This window comes from Lycorma delicatula, chromosome 12 (assembly GCF_047948215.1).
Source record: "Lycorma delicatula isolate Av1 chromosome 12, ASM4794821v1, whole genome shotgun sequence".
Lineage (NCBI taxonomy): Eukaryota > Metazoa > Arthropoda > Insecta > Hemiptera > Fulgoridae > Lycorma > Lycorma delicatula.
In genome coordinates this window covers 72509507-72531540 of record NC_134466.1, presented here as the reverse complement: position 1 = coordinate 72531540, position 22034 = coordinate 72509507, and the positions used below count along the sequence as shown (strand labels likewise).

The window sequence follows — 22034 nt, the reverse complement described above, 5'->3', positions numbered from 1 at the left end:
TGTGATTTTTTTTTGTCGCAAATAATTGTCAGTCGACCGTTAATAAACATAAATTTGTCATTATTGTCTAATTACTGAAATTTTTGTATTTTCCACCGTTTCAGCTTACGTCATTTATTTACTTAATTTTTGTTTAAATATTGCACAGTAATGGTAGTATAAAAAAGGACGGTAATGTTTAATATAATTACAAGAGTTACGTAAGACGGTATTGTAACATCTCGCGAAATGGAAAAACCTAAAATTAGTTTAACGATCTAATGAATTTTTTAATCTCTATTTGTTTCGCAGATCGTCATGCTTGGATCTAATATCTCTTAAAATCTTCCATTCGTACGTTTCATCGTAATTCCCCTTAAATATATATCCGGCTTACGAATCATATTAAGTGCATCAGAAGGCGGATTTCCGATTTTACTTAAAAAAGAAATGACGTTACACTTTTATAATGATTTTTAAAAATAGTATTGCATTTGGAATTGTTTTTTGTATTTCATATTACGTCGGTTCACGTGATTCGATAAGATCTTAATTTATAAGGTTACCCTGCGCCCAATCTGTACCTACGGTGTAGAATTGTGGGGAACGGCTAATACTAGTAATATCGAAATTAAACGATTCCAGAACAAAGTAGCAAGGGTGATTACCGAAGCGCCACGGTCACGCGGAACGATGAAGTTCACGAATACTTGGAGCTCCCGTCGGTTCGTGAAATTTCACGGCAGCGCAGTGTCGTGAGAATCACGTAATCGCTTTTCAATTAATCTCCTCGATAACAGTAGGGACGTCCGACGGTTGAGACGTGTCCATGTACTCGACCTAGCGTCTGCGTAACAGTTTGGAATCTGACAAGTTTACTAGTACTGTATTTAATTTCTTTGTTTTTACTCTTTCCTTTTCTTATTCTTTGTTATTAATTGATTTTATTAATCACAGCCCGTCGATTGATATATAATTTATTTATATAGTATTTTCCGCTTACCAACAATCTTTAATAGTATATTGGAGCGCTTTCGGATTAGTAATCCATCGTCAGGAACATTGATATGTTATAATATAATTATTTACTTTACATATCATTAATTATACTAACGTGAGTTTAAAAAAAAAGAAAAAAATATATACATATAACAATTTATCGTCAAAAGGTAAGATAATGTAAACGTTATCCGTCATTCTCGCAAAAATCTAATTGTTGTCATAACAATTGAAACCGTGATACTGACATACCGGATAACGTTTACATTATCTTACCTTTTGACTATAAATTGTTATATGTATATATTTTTTTCTTTTTTTTTTAAACTCACATTAGTATAATTAATGATATGTAAAGTAAATAATTATATTATAACATATCAATGTTCCTGACGATGGATTACTAATCCGAAAGCGCTCCAATATACTATTAAAGATTGTTGGTAAGCGGAAAATACTATATAAATTTTTTATTAATGCTTGTTTTTGTGGACCGTGTGGTGCTGAAATTAATGTTTTCTGATTTACGACCGAGCTTGAAATTTCATATCGGACTTTAAATTTACTCGCAACTATTTATTTGTATTACTTATTTTTGGGGTTCCTTAAGGACCTCCTTATCACGTACCTTTGTCAGTATTATGACTCCACAGGAGAGCCGATTGCAATTATAATTCTTATAGAACAAAAAAAATATATTATGTTGATATCACGTGTTGTTTTATGATACTGCAATATTCTATGTATTTTAAATATACAAATAAATAAATTATTTTTTCCCCTTCTTCCTTTTCACATAGTTGTTGAGTTGTGACCGCTTCGATCGCTTTATACCACTACTATACAGTAGTACATACAGTTACCCATAATTTGTGTGTTTTTGAAGCCGTGCTCACAAAAAAGAAAAATTTTAATCGACCCGACTCGATTAAAATTTCAAAACTGAGTTTTTGGACACCATCCCTTTCCTTAGTACCAGATCGCATTTTGGATTGTTGTGAAACTAGTTCGCACAAATCTTCCGGTGCTCCCAGAAATCTTATTCGGGGCACAAACTTTATGTTTTGGAACCGTTTGAAAACCAGCTTTCACCTGGTTATGCTCAAAAATATATAATTTTGGCTTTCTAACATGTCTCCCTTCAAATTACAGCATGAAACCCTTAAAAATGTACAATAAAACCCAGTTTTTTGCTTCTAACTCCGGTTACTGAAAAAGGATGCCCTTGAAAATCAATACGGTTGGATTTCTATTAGGTTTATATTATCCTACCCAGTTTCAACGAAATAGGTAAAACATTGTGCCCTGTAAAACGGTAAAAAGCTGAAAATATACCCAAAAACCTCGTTTAAAAATCAATAGGAGTCGGTTCACAATGGATTTACATCATCCAGCTAAGTTTCATCAAAATTGGTAAAGATTTGCGTCCTGTAGAGCGAACGAAAATATTTTATCATGAATATGTGTTTAAACATTGCAGAATTGTGTTCAGGACGCAAATCGTGAAAGTATTTCAGGGCATATTTTTGCAGTAAAATTAAGAATAAACGTTTTTACTCTCCTGGCATTTGTTATATGTTCCTATATAGTAGAAATAGGATCTTTTTCGGAATTCCCCCTCAAAAAAAAAAAAAATAATCGATGTAATTTTAATATCCATAAAAAATTAGGTAAAAATTGGTAGTTTTTCATTTCTCCCCCCTCCCCAGTCAAACGTTTGCAAGTTTTTCACCTGAGATAATTGAAAATAGCAAGAAATATTGATATTAACAATAACCACGTTGGAGAAATAACCAGATATAACCACTTATATTACCATTCTTATAACCATTTATATCTGCTTATTTATAAATAAAATCTAACCAAACTTAACTTACGCTCGCTATCCTTACTAATTAACAGTAATTTTTTGAGTAATAAATTCAGTAATTATAGCAGTTATTTATAATTTAAATAAATAAATATTTTTATGAGGTAATGCCGAAAAAGATCCTAGAAAAATAATTATACATGAAAATAGATCATAGTTTTAAAAAGTTTTTTTTAAATTTGGTCGGTTTCCCGAACCCGAATAGTGTTCCTAATATTTTTTTTAGTCGCTTTCATTACTACTACGCCTAGAAAGAGGAGAAAAAAAATTATGAAAAAATATGCAATAAATTACAAAATAGCTTTTCGATTTTTGGAGAAGGGAGGAAATTTGGGGAAACCCATTTTTAAAAAACGGTAAGGTAATCGTGCATGCATTTCGGACCTTAATATAAAATAAGGTTATGTTTGCAAAATTTTGAAAAAATTAACCTCGAAGATACTATTTTCTTCACATCCTGCAGATATTGATCCCGGGAATTTACCAACAGATTGCCTTATATGTTTTTTAGGTCTGTATTCTATAAACGTACTACGAACATTACCCCAATTTTTTTGGGGAGAGCGGGGTTCTCCGGGTCATGAAACGCCGAGAAATGGCGTTTCATTAAAGATACCCCGTACCGCATTTTTTGACTGATTACGACTGTCGAGATAATATTCGTCTTGGTGTAGTACTTTAGTTAAGGTAATAATTACTCTATATATTTATCGTTGGTTCAAATAATAAATAAATATAGACGTTTATCGTTTGTAATTAAATGTGATCCTTTAATATTTGAATGAATAATACAGAATTATATTTAAGTGTATATAAATGCATTTAATGATTCCATAAATGATACATCGTTAAAGAATATATATTGTATTTTACGCGTTCAATTGACGAAGATTGATAGAAGAAGGTTGGAAAAAGACTGCCTGAATGTAGTGTGTATGGAGCCGCTGAATCGTCAGGAGCCGAGTGCACCCGAAAGGAGCTGTGTGAACCGTACAGAGCCGAGTGTAGCCGACAGGAACCGAATGTGAACTGATAGAAAGACCTTTAAATTTTAAAGTACTTCTTAAATAAATTTTTTTAAATATGCACCGAGTCTGAACAACCACTATCATTTCCTTCTTGCAGTACAGCTCTAGAGTTGTCATACCTGGAAAGTAAAAAATTCATATAAACAATTATCTAGAAACGCTTAATTATCAATTTATAGCTCACGACCTAATTTCTGATCAAAGGATTAAACGAAACCGACGGAACTTAAATTAAGGAGTAGATTTGACGGTCCTAGAACTGTATCTCTAATAATTTTTGAGAGAATTACTAGAATTCAAAAATACAAACTTTTGTTGTAATCGAATAAAAAATATTAAAAAACTATTTTTTTACTATCCAATAATGAAATAATATGTGTTTTGGTAGTATTTTTCTGCACGATTTGCTTAAATAGATATTCAAACTACGTCGCTTTCAGTCGACATTATTTACATAGATTTCCGCATAATTAAATTCTACAAAATCATTATGTTTACGGGCAATTTAAAGAAGTTACTGTAAGCAGTAGCGACACGCGTATAGGCGCTATGGAACTGCAGCACCCGTTATATCCACTCGATATTATCGATAGCATTAAATATAACGATTCCTTTTTTCTTTAATTCTTTGTTTATACTTGTAAAATATATAATCGTTAAACTTAATATCATACCCTAATTTAGGAAAAGATACAAACATTTTTGTATGGAATCATGCGCACATAGCAATCTGTACGCGAGACTACGAGGGAGAGAGAGCGCTGTCGCTCCCGCAGTGCCGACCCTGGCGTGCTGGTGGAAGGTAGTTTTTTTTTTGCTCCGCGTGTGTATGGAACGTTCCTTTTTCTAGTTTAGTCAGCGGAAGGAATACGAATGCGGTTTAGTGGTTTTTTCAGTAGCGATCAGAAGATGGCGAAAAGCAAGGGCTCTTTGATCGCCAAATCTGTTCAAAAACACACTGGAAAGGCGAAAGAAAAGGTAATTAGTAAAAACTAATCGCGTATTTGTTTCTGTGTATATTGAGATTTAAATTAAGCACCGCTGGACTATAGTCTTTTTAAGCGGACATTTTATTACGTTACTATCTAATAGTACTAAAAAATATTATCTGTATCGACCTTTTTAAAAAGGTCGATACAGATAATATTCGGTTAAACCGTATTCGGTTAAACCGAATACGGTTTTTCAGCGCAATCTGCTTAAAACCGTGTACTGTATTCTCGAATGCGATAAAGTGTAGAATTAGATTATTATCCTACTTCCAGCTATTTTATTTTATTCATTTTTTTTATTCTTTTATTTTACAGAGAACTTTAACCATGGCATTGAAAAGGCGCACCACCCCCAGTAATTTTAGCTACGAGCCGCCACTGATTGTAAGTACATCTAACCTAAAAAAATGTATTAGGATATCTTTTTTTTTGTTTTACAAACTTTTTTATATAAATTACTAGTTAAACAGTCGAGAGAATTTTTTTATTCCAGTTTTTAGATCAAATACCATATGAAATTAGGAAGTATATCCGATAATTTATATTCCAATAGCTTTAATTTACATTTGGTGTAGAAATCAGATTGAAATATTTTGCGATAAAACTCGAAAACAAATCGTTTCTGCACACATCTTTTTATGAATTATTTCCTTAATTTTCATTCGTAGAATATATTCTGAAATTTTTTCCGATTATTCTTGAATCATTCTATAAATTCAATTTTTTCTTTCTTTTTTATAGTTGTGTGTTTAACACACACAAATTTGTCAATCTGTGTGTGCTAAAATATTTTGTTGTGTTGTGTGCTTGTTACGTCCTTGTACAAAGCAAAGTAAGCACTGTGATCGCGAAAAATTTCGATTTTCAGATTTCAACGGAAATATCCATTTCGATCATCCCTGAATCCATTTTGATTACTTTCGGCGTGACGTCTGTACGTACGTATTTTCTGGCATAACTCAAAAACGATTAGCCGTAGGATGTTGAAATTTTGGATTTTAGACTATTGTAACAATTAGTTCTGCAGCTTTCCTTTTGATTGCAATCGACTGGATCAAAAGTGTACAAAAACGCTCCAAATTAAAAATATGTGGATTTTCGACTTTTTCTTAATTTCAGTAATAAGCCCTTATAGAGAACTTTTCAACGATGTATTATAAGCGGTACTTATTTTCTTTCATCGGTTACAGAATTATAGCCAAATAAAATATTAATTAATGAAATATTTGGATCTTACAAGGGGAAGGCTCGAATCAGACTTCATCTTCTTTTGTTTTTTTAACTTTTTTTTTTAATATAAATATTTTGATTTATTAATAATTATTAACCTCTAATTGTAAACAAAAAATTACATTAAATATTATAAATAAAAATAAAAAATATGAAAAATATCAGAAGATATTAATGAAATAAAATTTTACGTAGTTTTAAAAATGTGTATATGTAATTTAATAGGCGTACAAGGAAGTTATGTGGTGTCCACATCAGAGTTTCTGGTTAGAGGACGGAATCATGAAAGTCAATATCTGCAAAAACCAACGCATTGCAAAATTCCATTTATTGGCTTAATTCACTTATACAGGGTGATTCAGGAGGATAGGGCAATACTTTGACAACTCATTCTAGAGGCTAAAAATAAGAAATAAGTTCATATAAACATAGGTCCGAAAACGCTTCGTTAGCGAGTTATACAGGGTGAAAGTGTTCGCCCGAGTTTAAGTTCCTCCGGGTAAATTAAGGCCTTCTGAAATTCTGGGAAGGTCAATTAAGGTGCAAATTCAATAGTTTCTTATAGTTTTAGTTATAGTCGGTTTTTGTGTTAATAAGAGTCGACTTGTTTAAAATTTTATTTGTTTTCTGTTAACATTATTTACATCCATCTTCTTATAATTAAATTCTCTACAATTTATGTTTAAAAAGTGTATGATTTATTGCCAATTAACAACGTTATTGTACGTCAAACGTAAAAAAAAAGTGTTTTTGACCCTATTTTTGGCGTTTTACATGGGATATCTTAGAAACTAAGAGAGATACAGTTCTGGGACCTATTTTTTCGATTTTCCAGCTCAAAAACCGTAAGAAAAAATTGAATTTGCCCCTTAATTGACCTTCCCAGAATTTGAGAACGTCTTAATTTACCCGGAGGAACTGAAACTCGGGAGAAATCTTTCACCCTGATTAACTCGCTAACAAAGCGTTTTCGGACCTATGTTTATATGAACTTTTTTCTTATTTTTAGCCTCTAGAATGAGTTGTCAAAATATTGCCCTGTCCTCCTGAATCATTCTGTATATTATACTGTATTAATTTTATATCCAAAAAAGTGAAAATGATCAAATAACTGTTAAATGGTTTACTCAGAAATTTAGTTTAAAATTTTGAAGTTCTATATAAAGTTATTCATAGTTTTATATATATATATATATAACTATGTGTGTGTTTATATTTTCCTTATTTCTGTAAACATTACGTATTGTGAATGAAAATGGAATGTAAGGTATTATTTCTAGAAATTATATTATATAACTTTTGCAACATCATTCTAGGAGAAAATTTTATGTAATAGTATTTGAGTTACCGACGCGCGTGCTCGTGTGAGTGTACATGTTAGTATGTACGAAAAGAATTATGCGGTCATACACATGTACGATGATTGTGCGTACACACAAATTTGTATCATTATAAAAATAGGTGTGGTTGTACGAACTACTTTTTTCTTCTGTTTGTATTACGTGGATGACTCAGTTTTATTTCTAAGTAAACAAAAAAAAAAAATCGAAATAAAATAACTTTAAAATATTTGAAAAAAAAAATTATATGTATATGAAATACATTTATGAAAAAACGGAAAGTTTTTAGGAACCGGTTAAATGGTTTTAATCCAGTTCTAAATCAGTTATCGAAGATTATTCATGTTGTATTCTGTGTTAATATATATTTATGAAATCCGCTTTAAACAAAAATTTTTACTTTCCGGGCAAATATAGTTGGAATATTTTTTATTAAATACAGCTAGAATAGCTAGAAAAGATCGTCTCAAAAATATAGTAACAGATTTGTACAAATCTTTACGGTTTAGGGTCCAATAAATCTAGAATCGAAAAATAAAACATTCGCGTTTATACGAATGTTTCGGCACTGCGTTTGGCCTTCCATCTCAGAATTGATGGAACCGATATTCTTAAAATTTGGCTAAATATTAATATATATATGGAGCGATCGTTCGTTTTAATTTTTTTTTAATTCGTTCAATGGGTGCGGGGTATCACGAAAAAACAATTTCAATTTCTTCAGAGGTATTTTAAAGAAAATTTTATTAAAACAAATTTGTTACACGCAATGCATATATAAATAATCTAAACGGTTATTTTCTAAATCCACCCCTACTTAGAATATATGTTTTTTTTTCTCTAGATTTATATTTCTTTGAATTAAATATATTTGTAATTCTTACTTCCTTGTACAAAGTAAAGGAAGTATTGTGATCACGAAGGATTTTGATTTTCAGGTTTCAATGGAAATACTCATTCTGATCATCCCTGAATCCATTTTCACTAGTTTTGGCGTAACGTCTGTATCTCGCATAATTCAAAAACGATTAGACGTAGGATTTTGGATTTAGGACTGTTGTGACATGTAGTTGTATACCTCCCCTTTTGATTGTAGTCGACTGGATCAAAAGTGTCAAGAAAAGCCCAAAATCCATAAAAAAATTGGATTTTGGACTTTTTCATAACCGCAGTAATAAGTTCTCGTTCAGAGATATTCAACGATATAGCATAAGCGGTACTTATTTTCTTTCATCGGTTACAGAATTATAGCCAAATAAAATTTTAATTAATGAAATATTTGGATCTTACAAGGGAAGGCACATCGTTTTAATCCGACTTCATCTCCTTTTTTTAACTTTTTTTAAATTTAAATATATTAATTTATTAATAACTATTAAATTCTCATCGTAAAAAAATAATAATAAATAATAATTCAATAACAAGAGAAAAATAACATGAAAAAATATATCAGAAGTTATTAATGAAATAAAATTTTATGTACTTTTCATTTTAAACAAATGTGTATGTGCTATTTTTAATAGACCTACAAGGAAGTCATGCGGTGTCTATATCGATTTTTTGGAAAGTTTAAACTTCATATATATAGCAGGAAGGAATTCTTATAATTTTTTTTTTAAAGTTAAAATGCAGAAAAGTTTTTTCATAGCCTAAAACCTTCCCCGGGATAACACGAATGTACCCTGGAAATTTGGAAGCAATCGGTCGGTTGGTTTTTGCGTGATTCGTGAATAAACAGACAAACGTTTGGCCTTATATATAAGACTAATAAATAAATAAAGGGTCATCGAAAAAGTTTGCAGCAATTTAAAAAAAAATCGTATTTCACAAATTACTAAAGATAATTCAACGAGTATACTTTTTTTTTTAAATTCACCAACTCAAAATGTTTTTTACCTACCTTAAACCTATGGATCGTCCTAAACGTGGTGAATTAAAAAGTAAAATGCTTAATAACATTAAGGATGACGAAAAATGTTAAATCGTGTTAAGTTTACGGATGAAGCGACTTTCTATGTCAGTGGTTATGTTAACCGGCATAATTGTAGGATATGGAGATCTCGGGAACCCGATGAAATTATCGACTACATCATAGATTCCCCAAAAATAAAACGAGTTGTGCGGTTTGATGTCCGATCAAAATGATCGGCCCGTTCTGCTTTCATCAGCTACTATCGCAGGGAATGTTTATTTAGACGCGCTTCAACTCTACGTTTTCCAGCCAGTTGACCAAATTGAACAAGAAAGTAACGCCCACACTTTAGCCAAGGCGTGTGACGCGCTCTTGATGAAAGATTCCCTAATCGTTGGATCGGTAGGGTCGGTCCTGTGCTTTGGCCTCCGAGAGCCCACATTTGACTCCTTTAAACTTTTTTCTACGAGGGTACGTTAAAAACATTGTCTACAGTCAAACTTCAACTCGTCTTCGCACGTTCGTTTGGACATTAGATTTTTTTTTGTTTTTAGGGTCCCTGGGTCATGAAATTTAAAAAATGTAACCCCATTTTTTGACCGATTACCATACGTTCCTTCTGGCAACATAGTTGTAGAGAGTTATGATGCGAGAAAGTAAAAATAATTATACATTTTTTTGGCATTATCATAATTTTCGATTTCGGTCGATACATTACAATATTATTCGTAGATCATGCAAGGGAATAGTAGATAAAAAAAAACCGTTCTAGACTTTTCACGGATCGGTCAAGGGAAATCGTGGGATAAAATATTCATAAAAACAACTGACAATACAGTTGTAGGAATTTCCCGTCACGCGGCTTTTTTCTGATGCACGGCTTATACGCACAACTTAATTTAAAATATTTATCATTTTATTTAAATATAATATTTTTTTGTTTATTAATTCAATGATCCTAACTAAAGCGCGCGCGCGTACCGTATTTCATTCGCATGGGTGTGCAGCAACATTATTTACTTTTTCACACTTTAAATATTATTAATTTATTTAATTCCACCTCTCACCTGTGACGTCACAACATAGCAGACGACTGCAGTAGTTGTACATCGGTGCAGCACTAGTGCTCCGTGTAATGAGAGGGAGGTACTATCGACTCGGTATACCCATTTAGCCACATTTAGAGCATGTTTTGGGGTGGGGGTGCGATTTTGCAAAAAGAAACTTTACAAATATTATTTTTTAACCGCGACGGAGCGGAGACATATGCATTTGGGGTTTGTATTTTTGTGCGTGTATATCTATTACCGTTTCCCTCAAAAACTAGTGGACCGATCTCGATGCGGTTTTTTGCATTATATAAGTATCAGATCAAAGCGGGTTCTTAGATTAGTTTTACGATTATAGGCCACCAGGGGGCTCTACAGTAGATGTGTTTCTCTAAAACGGCTTCGTGGGTTTTTTAAATTTTATCTCTTGTTAATTGTTAAAAATGCGCCTAAGAAAAATATGACCTTAATTAGGCGAAATTTCGAGCTAGTTTCTTTTGGTGACCTTGCTTTACAGCTCACCCCCTGACCTTTTAAGTCGAAAATTTAATAACATCGATGCTCCATACGTAGAAGTAATCTGATCAAAATCGGTCCAGCAGTTCTGGAGATATAAGCTGATTTAGAGGGCGATATCGAACTTATACACGTACATTCAAACGTTCGGAAAATATCTATCGAGTTTTTTTGGTTGTTTGGGTTCCTTAGGTGTCAAAACAACGGATCCTGTGAAAACCGCAAATACCCAAATTGGACCGATTTCAATGGTTTCCCTTCTAAGGCTACAGCTCTGCTGTAGCGCTAGACGGGAAAGTAAAAATATATAAACGATTATTTATTTAATATATAAATAATTAAACTAAATGCACGATGATATTAAAAATTATAAAAGAAACCTAACAATTAGTTACAATTAAAAAAAGATGTAATGAAAATTTTTTTTTTTTTAAACCGATGAATTATTTTACCGCAGAAGCGCTTATAAACCAACTTGTACGTGGGAATATGAAAATGGAAGATTTTAACTTACGGAAAATGCCATTCCTTACTGGTATTCGAACTCAGGACCTCTGGATGTAAGGCCGAAACGTTATCACTCCTCCACGGAAATCGACAGATTTTATTTATTTATTATTTGCGACTGAAAAATTAATTCCCCAAAGAAGCTTGTGACGTGGGAATATGAAAAAGGAAACTGTTAGTTTATGAAGAATTGTGTGCTTGACCGGGATGTAAACTCGGGACCTTCGGATGAAAGGCCAAAACGTTACTATTCCGCCACGGATATTGGTGATTTAAACTCATTTATTTTTTAATTCTCAGAAGTTATCTCTAAATTAATGACCGTTTCATTGTAAAAAAAAAATTAAACTGAAAACTTTATAAATATATTTTACTTCTCTTAAACTACATACATTATACTAATTCTTTATATAATCTCCACATGAATTAAGACATTTATCGTAGCGATACACCGGCTTCAATATACCCTCGTCGTATTCTTCTGCCGCCAGTCCATTTAGCCAATGATTAACAGCATTTTTAAGTTCATCGTCGCCCGCGAATCGCTTACCGTTCAAAAATTCTTTCAATTTCCCAAACAAATGGTAATAAGAAGGAGCTAAGTCCGGAGTATATGGCGGGCAATCGTAAATTTCCCATTCAAATATTCTCAGTAAATCACGTGTCAGATCCGCAACGTGTGGACGTGCATTATCGTGCAGCAGGACGACGCCGTCGGTCACCGATTTTGAGCGGCAGACCATAACTTACGTAGAGTTTTGCAGTAGGTTTCTGCATTTATAGTCGTTTCACGTGACATAAAATCGATCAGCAGTATCCCGAACCGTTTTCTCTCTGGCGTGTCATAAGAAATCCACGATTCATCGCTGGTAAAAATCAAATTAAGAAACTCATCATCTTTTTCTGTGTAACGCATCAAAAATTGCAAAGCAGATCCCGCTCGGATTTTTTAGTGACGTTCCGTTAAGATGTGCGGCACCCGACACGCACAAACTTTACTGAAGCCTAAACGGTCATGAACAATGCGACTTATAAACAGCTCTTCAAATATCAGGAAAAAAAAAAGCCAGGTCCTGCGACGTTCTTTTATGATTTCACGATCGACGCGTTTCAATAAGTCCTCGGTGTATATCGAAGGCCTTCCCGAATGTTCTTCATCGTGCACATTAATTCTGTTATTTCTAAACCTTTCACACCATTTTCTGACGTTTCTTTCATTCATTACATTATCGCCGTACACAGCAACCAACCGCCTATGAATTTCACTCGGGTTAACGTTTTGGTGGTTTAAAAACAGTTTGCACGTATTTCATAGTCGGCCGGAAGATCTATTTTCCTATTCATTTTATAACGTAATAACTCACACGTAATCAAAGATACTAAAACGCGACAATTTATAGGCAACAATCCAGTGTGTACATTACTAGGGTGGCTATGAACGACACAGGTTCGCCAACCTTAAGGAGAGAAATTTCCCAGCGGTTTTTACTTTAGAAATATTCGTTGCAGTATTACTTAAAAAATTCATCGATAGATAATATTGTTTTTATAAAAAAAATAATAATAATTGTATTTTAAACAGTCGGTAATCTATTAAAGCAGCATCAAATCCTTTCTCGTAAGGAATTGTTGTAATGTTGAGTTACATGAAAACATTGTACTGTTTTCTGATTTGATAGAAGTGTATATTAGTTTTTAAGCGATTGTAAACGCAAGGTATAACATATTTACTTATTTAGTTTTTAAACATATTTAATTTTTTATATATCGTTGTTCAATATTCAAATTTATTGACACCAAAAAGCCGATTTTTACACCTTAAAAACACGGTTTAACTTTTTTAAACCGAAAAAGAAGTCGTTGTAAATTTCAAAGGAATATACTTATTATAATAAATACTTAATTACGATAAAAGTTTAGAGTTTTTTTAAGGTGCTTAAAAGCAAAACAGTACGGTTTGATTTGATTTTACGTCAAAACGATTCGTTTACTGTACCGGCAAGAAAAAAATGAATACAAAAACTGCAATGTAATTATAGTTTAGAAATTAATTTCGCTTAACTAAATATTTATACTAACACACTAACAAAATTCATAAGCAAACTATTTTGTATTGGGTAATAAGGAATACTTAGATAATATTAAACAAATTTTTTTGAGTGACAAATGAAATTTTGAAATCCACAAGTACCACCTTAAGATTAATATGTTTAAAAAGAATGCGGCCATAGTACAACATATGTGCAAGAACACACACACACACACATAAATGAGTAAATGAAAACTGGACGCTAATGGACAAGTCGGTATACACACTTGTGTGTGTGTGTGTTTCGATGGACTACTAGTTGGGAGGAGATTGAGCAACCGAGGCAAGCAAGGACGCAAGTCTAACCGGAGTTGTGTTGCGTGGCTCTGTAACCAACTAAATACAGGTGAGTCGTATTATAACGACATCAGGAAATGTCCCTCAGGTCAAAACAAAGAATGGTAAAAAAACAGAAAAGAAAAAAGGTGTCAAAGACAATATCTTCATGTAATTATACACACACACACACACACACACATATATATATATATATATATAGTTATAAAACAAGCGCGCATTCATGTGTACACACTCATACACACTATTACATATTAAACAAACAAAAAAAAAATAAGGAGAAATGTTTTAATTATTTATATGTATATGAAAGAACTAATCGTGAATGATTCATAATCAACGCCGCTCAGCAAAAATACTAAAGATAAATTTATGAAAATTTATGTACACGTTCTCTAATGGGGTAAGTGCGTACTAAGAAATACATTTTTGAAATTTCTAGTTTAAAGGGTTAAATAACGATGAAATTTACAATTTTTTTTTTTTAAACTGTCGGTAACAAATAAAGATATTAGCTTGATTTTTGGTGTCTGCAATATTTTTGAAGATTACACACACCAAAAATATTTTTAAAAAAAATTTCTAGATTTTTTGAAATTCAACCTTTAAAGGTGTGAAGAAAGATGAAAAAATTTCGATTAATATTGAAAAATTTTTCCCCATTCCCCACTACAGTAAACGAGATATTCATTCTATTTGGGCTTTCAATTACTTTTAAGATAAATATCTAAAAACCATTTTCTGGTTTTTTTAATTATATTATTTATTTTAGGGGATACAAAAACGTAAATTATATTTTATATCTTTACCGTTTTTTTGCAAGTGAAAATCAGTAATAAGTTAATAATTCCGACGCCTTCACTATTTCGCAATCAGAATTGCACTGATTTTTAGAGTACTACGCACTACGTACGTTCGATTAATTAATTACTTTATCCTACAGAGAAGCGTAAAGTTTAAACTTGCTCGCCGCGTTGATTCACATCCTTTTAAATTTAAATATCAACGGTTATTTTTCATTACTACGTATATTTTATTTAACTTATAAAATCGTCTTTTAATTACAAAAGCGGTTTTTGAATTTTAAAATTAACAATTTCTGATTTCTTTATAAATTTCTAGCCGGTCAACTCTACAAACTCCTCTCGATTTTTTCGAAAACTATCAAAATCATCTGATGACAACTATTTTGCCAATAGTTGTCATCAGATGATTTTTGGTTCTCTATTAGAATATAAAATTTGCTTCTCTGGATTTTTGTTAGCGTTAGCGTCAATTTTTTTAATAGTACAGTAACAGCCCTCAGTGGAGTCGTCGTCTGTCCGTGCTTGCGCGGGTGAGCGACGGTGGTGAAGCTGTGGGAGTCCAGAGCCGCACCCCCGGGGTTGTGCTATATTTAATTGCAAACACGGCCCCGGGTGGTGAGGAACGGTGAAGTAGGTGTTTTAGTCGGTAGGGTGCGGGCACACAATATGCTTTTAATAATATCTAGCCGAACCCGCGAGTCCGACACTCCCCCACTTGCGGGGGGGGGACGTAAACGGTATTTCTCTGCAATTTAGTTTTAATGTGACAAGTGAGCGGTAGGGACACATAGGCGGGTGCTGTACGGCGCCCAGCTTAACCGCTCACGCAAGATAGGAGCTCATTAGGAGCAATTAGGATAACGAGGTCGCAAATCTGTTTCGAGGCTCAGTAGCCGGCTAACCAAATTTCTCTGCAATACCGATAATAAAAAAATTAAAAAAAAACCTAAGAACACCGGTATCCACGATCTAGTATTCAAATCCGTATAAAAGTAATTACTTAGAACTCTAGTTTTTTGGGGTCAATTTGCCCAAAATTTTTCAAAGATAACCCCACTTTATATTTAGTTCAGTATATTCGTGAATTCTTATGTTACCATTTCAAAATAGTTCCCCCCCAAATTTTCCCCTTCTTCCAAAATTAAAAAAAAAAAACGTTTTTTTTTTATTTATTGCATATTTCTTAACCGAATTTCATTTTATGTCTTCTTAGGCTAGTACATAGTGCAAGTGATCTAAAAAAAAATACTTTGGGGTCAATATTAGGGGTGCAGGAGCCGAACAAATTTTAAAAATATTGATTTGTGAAATTTTAAACAAATTTTCTGTTTTATTTAAACTTTTAATAATAATGTTACAATAAAATTTCAGTAATTCACCACCCACCCACAAAAAATATTTTAGGTATCGTTTTATTGGTTGTTTATTTTTTAGGAATTGTTTTAGTTTCTTCTATTTAAGATTTTGGAGTGGGGAGCAGAAAAATACTTTTATTTTTTTTTTTAATTTTTGTAACTTTTTTTGGTTTATTTAAAAAGATATAATAATCATTTTACGATCGTAAATTACCCTTACGCCAAAAACAAGAAGAAATCTTAGTTAACATTTTCATGCCTCATTATTTTTCCATTGCATAAGAATAAATAATCAATATTAGGAATGTATTACAATTTTTTTTGTCAGTTTTTTTAAACCGGCATAGGAAACATAATAAGTTCCTTTCTAATAATCCAAGTATTGTGTTATCGAGTTTCACGAAAACTCTATACGATTGTGCGGTGGTAATTTTATATCTATGGATATTGTTATTTTTCAGTAATAAATGACTAATTAATCCCCGATTCTATTCAACTTGGTTTCGGAAAAGTAATGAAAATCTTTTGGAAAATGAATAACAGGAGTGCAAAATCCAAGCGTCCAGAATCCAAAACTTTAACCTTTGCCGATGACCTGGCTATTTTAGCAACCAAAAGAAGATACAGTATCATAAATAGAAGAGTTAACAGGATTAGCTCAAAAAGTAGGCCTAAATATATCCTTTACCGTAATAAAAATCACGAAAATTATATCATTCACACAAAAAACAATAGGTACTAAATACGCAAAGATAAATGTCACTGATCGTTTTAAGTACCTAAAAAAACAGGAATAGAAAATCGTGAATTGAAAATACAGCGTCCATACGGTTTTTCCACGATTACAAAAATCTATTACGGTTAACAGCTGTGCGGTTTGTGGCAAAAGAAAGAAAAAATTATCAAGTTTTCTTTATACTGGTTTGTACGAGGTCGAGGCAGAGTAGAGGGCGCTGTAATAAATTTTAATAAAATGGGCTCCATCCAGGAGAAAGCGCAATGTGTGTTGCGGTATCACGAGTCTAAATCACCGATTAGTGTGCGGCGAAATTTTAGAAGAGAGTACGGACGACCAACACCTGATAGAAAGAGTATCGTTGCGCGGTACGCAAAGTTTAAGGAGAGTGGAAGTGTAGTTGAACAGGGTTGCCATCCGTTAGTTAAGAGAAACTCGTGGTCGTGCGGCGAGTATTTCTACATAACCGTTCCAAATCTACCCGTCGTGCATCTCGTGAACTAGGGATTCCGCGGTCGACAGTGCACAAAATCTTACACAACAAACTAAGGTTGCATGCGTATATAGTTCAGATATTGCAACATCTACAGCCAGATGGACGGCCCTCATCGTGCTTCCTTTGCGACCGAGATTTTTAACGGATAACGACAATGAGTTCTTGCAGCGTATGTGTTTTTTAAACGAGGCTACTTTCCACTTCATCAGGGAAAGTAAACAGGCATGTGAGAATACGGGGCTCAAAAAATCCCTACTTTACCAGGGAAAATATTACAGATCCCCTAAATGAATGTGCGGTGCGGTTTAATGCACAACAGAATCATCGGGTCCTTCTTTTTCAGTGAGCGATCAACAACAGCTAAAGTTTACCTGGATATGCTGCAACGCTTAACTAAATGACTTAACCTAGAGTGGTTTTCCATCAGGATGGTGCACCACCACAATTCAGATTTTCTGAATTAATCGTTTCACGGTTGATTGCTGTCGGGCGCGACGGCCCCACACCGTGGCTACCACTGTCATTAGACATAACTCGCTTGGAAGTTTTCCTCTAGGGTTATGTTAAGGACAGAGTCTATGCAACACCCGTACCTGATCTAGACATATTGAGACGGAAAATAACTGAAGCTGTTGCTAGAGTTTCCGAAGAAATGTTGACCAAGACATAGCGTGTAATTGATTATCGGTTGGGCATTCTACGAGCGACAAAAGGCGCGTATGTTGAAGTTTATTGACATGGTAAAAAAGAATCGATAATTTTTTCTTTCTTTTACCACAAACCGCATAGCTGTAATCGTAATAGTTTTTTTTAATATATTTTTGTTATCATGGAAAGACTTTTTGGACACTCTGTATAATATTAAACTGGAGAAACTTAAATTTATCACCAAAGCTATCTATAATAAGAAGACCCTCTCTGAGATCGCGAAATTAAGACATTATACAACTGTAATAAGATATAATCTTATATGGCATTGAAACATTGTAATGTTTCAATGTATAACCGACTTCGAAAAACTACTCAATATCGAAAGAAGCTAATCCTTGGAAAATCCACGGTCCAAGAAGAGTTATGGAAAGAGAAGAAGAGTTATACGGAAGAAATGAATTGGAAAATGGTGTTATAGAGGAAGAAGAAGAAGTCGAAGAGAATGAAAGGGGAAAAACAATACTGAGATCTGAATTTAAGAGAGCATTAAAAGATTTGAATGGCAGGAAGGCTCCTGGAATAGACGGAATACCTGTAGAATTATTACGCAGTGCAGGTGAGAAAGCGATTGAGAGATTATACAAACTGGTGTGTAATATTTATGAAAAAGAAGAAGTTCCGTCAGACTTAAAAAAAAGTGTTATAGTTATGATACCAAAGAAAGCAGGGGCAGATAAATGTGAAGAATACAGAACAATTAGTTTAACTAGTCATGCATCAAAAATCTTAACTAGAATTTTATACAGAAGAATTGAGATAAGAATGAAAGAAATATTAGGAAAAGACCGATGTGGTTTCAAGTAAAGTATAGGGACAAGGGAAGCAATTTTAGGCCTCAGATTAATAGTAGAAGGAAGATTAAAGAAAAACAAACCTACATACTTGGCGTTTATAGACCTAGAAAAGGCATTCGATAACGTAGACTGGAATAAAATGTTCAGCATTTAAAAAAAATTAGGGTTCAAATACAAAGATAGAAGAATGATTGCTAACATTTACGGGAACCATACAGCAACAGTAATAATTGAAAAACATAAGAAAGAAGCCGTTATAAGAAAGGGAGTCCGACAAGGATGTTCCCTCTCCCCGTTACTTTTTAATCATTACATAGAACTAGCGCTTAATGATACTAAAGAACAATTTAGATTCGGAGTAAAAGTACAAGGTGAAAAGATAAAGATGCTACGATTTGCTGATGGATGAAGTTCTACGCAAGAAATACCGAATGAAAATAAACAAGAAGAAAACAAAAGTAATGAAATGTAGTAGAAATAACTCAGATGGACCGCTGAATGTGAAAATAGGAGGAGAAAAGATTACGGAGGTAGAAGAATTTTGTTATTTGGGAAGTAGAATTACTAAAGATGGACGAAGCAGGAGCGATATAAAATGCCAATAGCACTGGCGAAACGAGCTTTCAGTCAGAAATATAATTTATTTTTATCAAAAATTAATTTAAATGTCAGGAAAAGATTTTTGAAAGTATAGTTTGGAGCGTAACTTTATATGGAAGTGAAACTTGGACGATCGGAGTTCCTGAGACGAAAAGATTAGAAGCTTTTGAAATGCGGTGCTATAGGAGAATGTTAAAAATCAGATGGATGGATAAAGTGAGAAACGAAGAGGTGTTGCGGCAAATCGATGAAGAAAGAAGCGTTTGTAAAAATATAGTTAAAAGAAGGGACAGACTTATAGGCCACATATTAAGGCATCCTGGAATAGTCGCTTTAATATTAAAGGGTCAGGTAGAAGGAAAACGTTGTGTAGGCAGGCCACGTTTGGAATATGTAAAACAAATTGTTAGGGATGTTGGATGTAGGGGGTATACCGAAATGAAACGAGTAGCACTAGATAGGGAATAGTGGAGAACTGCATCAAACCAGTCAAATAACTGAAGACAAAAAAAAGGAAAGAAGTTTAAATTTTTTGGGGAAAATTGTCCGGATGGATCTGAAAACGTTAATTAAACAAATCTTTATGGTATGTGAAAAGTAAATTCCATTACTGAAGCAGATGGAAGAGAATCTTTAAAAAATAAATTTATCGTTGCGTGGCTTGAAAAAAGAGGATTATCACGATAACTTCCAAAATAAATTTACTATGTAAATTCTTACTGCAGAAAAAAATCTGATGTGGATACCACATGACTTCCTTGTACGCCTATTAAATTACATATATACATTTTAAAAAACTGAAAAGTACACAAAATTTTATTTCATTAATAACTTCTGATATTTTTTCTTTTGTTTTTTGATTGTAAGTTTTTTTACAATCAAAGGTTAATAATTAATAATAAATCAATATATTTAAGTTAAAAAAGTGATGAAGCCGGATTAAAACCGATGCGCCTTCCCCTTGTAAGATCCAAATATTTCATTAATTAAAATGTTTTTGGCTATAACTCTGGAACCGATGAAACTCAGTATCGCTTATTATATACCGTTGAAAAGCTCTTAATGAGAGTTATTACTGCGGTTAAGAAAAACTCCAAAATCCAATTTTTTTAATTTTGGGCTCTTTTGGACACTTTTGGTCCAGTCGATTGCAATCAAAAGGGGAGAAGGACAACAAGATGGTACAACAGTCCTAAATCCAAAATTTCAACATCCTACGGTTAATCGTTTTTAGTTATACATACATACGTATAGACGTCAAGCCGAAATTAATCAAAATAGATATTCTCGTTGAAATCTGAAAACCGAAATTTTTCGATATCTCAATACTTCCTTTACTTTGTACAAGGAAGTAAAATGGAAAATATAACCAGAAGATGAGTAAAAAGGAAGCCGTGTCGGAAAAATGAGAAACTCATGGAAGAAAAGAAGAAAAAGCTAAATATGCCTGGTCCTAAGTTGGCTTTTTTCGCGTAAAAAAAAGATACATTTTTCATTTGGTTTTATGAAAAAAAAACTAAAGGTTGATAATATCGGCGTATGGTTTTTTAAATTATTAATTTTCTAAAACTTATTAATTTTTGTTAACATTTATTTGCGCAGTATATATTTGGTTAATAATATATATATATTGTTATATTAAGATGAAAAAATTTTTTTTTTTATATAGGTAATATTCTATTAATAATCAGCAGTAGGTCAAATATCCCTACTCTTACGTCTACAATAAAAGTTTCCCTTTACCCAACATTTCCCTCTCTACTAAAACACACACACACACACACACACACACACACACACACTCATTTATAAATGTATTGAGTATCCAACATAACTATAAGATTATTTAATCTTCTTCTCTCACTTACTCTCTCTATCTCACACTCTCTCTCTCTTACTCTCTATCATATTTAATCTTATTATGGTTAAATGAAAGTAAAAGTGTGATATATATATATATATATATATATATACGTAAAGGCAAGTATGTAATAATCACAACAAACAACGGCAAATATAACCTAACCGGATAGTCGAGCAAGAAAGCGTGGTGGTACCTTAAAGAGGAGTTGAATAAAGATAGATACACATATGCAGTCGTCTCTCTTCGTTTTTCTTCTCCCATTTTAATGACAAGTTTATTTCTCTCTACCTCTTTCTAATGTTAAGATAGAGAGTGAAGTCAATTCCCTGTGGTCATTGTATTTCAGTTGTTTCTTACATGTGGTTGTAGTACGTTTTAATATTTATTTAATTTGTTGTTTTTTTTTTGTTGTAATCTTTAACGTATTTATTATTTAGTCATTTATTTCATTATTTTATAGTGCATTTCTTTGGAATTATTATTATTTGTGTGGTGTAATTTTTTTTTTTTTTTTAATTTTTGTTAAACATTAAAAAATAAAACATTTTTTTTTTTTTATTGTACGCAATGTATATACATTTCGGTGTGAAGTGATTAATAATTTATTTTTTTATTTAGTGTTTGTGGTTAACGTTTTTAAAACATTTTATTTACTAAAAAAAAAAAAAAAAAATATTTTTAGAAATCAGGTAATTTTTAATTAATTTATTATAATAAATATATTTATTTGTTATTAATTACACGAACGGTTTTATTTATTTTTTATCTATCGTATAGTAATTTAATATCATCGATATTTATTTCTACCCTTAAAATTTTATTACATTTTACTCTTTTACAAGATTTTCGAAGAAAAGTAAGGTA

The 22034-nt window shown here is 32.5% G+C and overlaps 1 protein-coding gene across 3 annotated transcripts in view; it reads left to right on the top strand.

Annotated features, from left to right (window-relative positions):
* Positions 1 to 22034, top strand: part of LOC142332727 (very long chain fatty acid elongase AAEL008004-like) — a 392025-nt gene that overhangs the window by 218140 nt on the left and 151851 nt on the right. Inside the window, exons 1-2 of one of the 3 annotated variants that reach the window (XM_075379320.1) lie at positions 1308 to 1421; positions 5184 to 5252. The gene's annotated coding sequence lies outside the window, so the exon portion shown is untranslated. Of the gene's footprint in view, positions 1 to 1307; positions 1422 to 5183; positions 5253 to 21487; positions 21860 to 22034 lie in introns of those variants that run through there. The other 2 variants (XM_075379319.1, XM_075379321.1) reach the window with 2 other exon arrangements.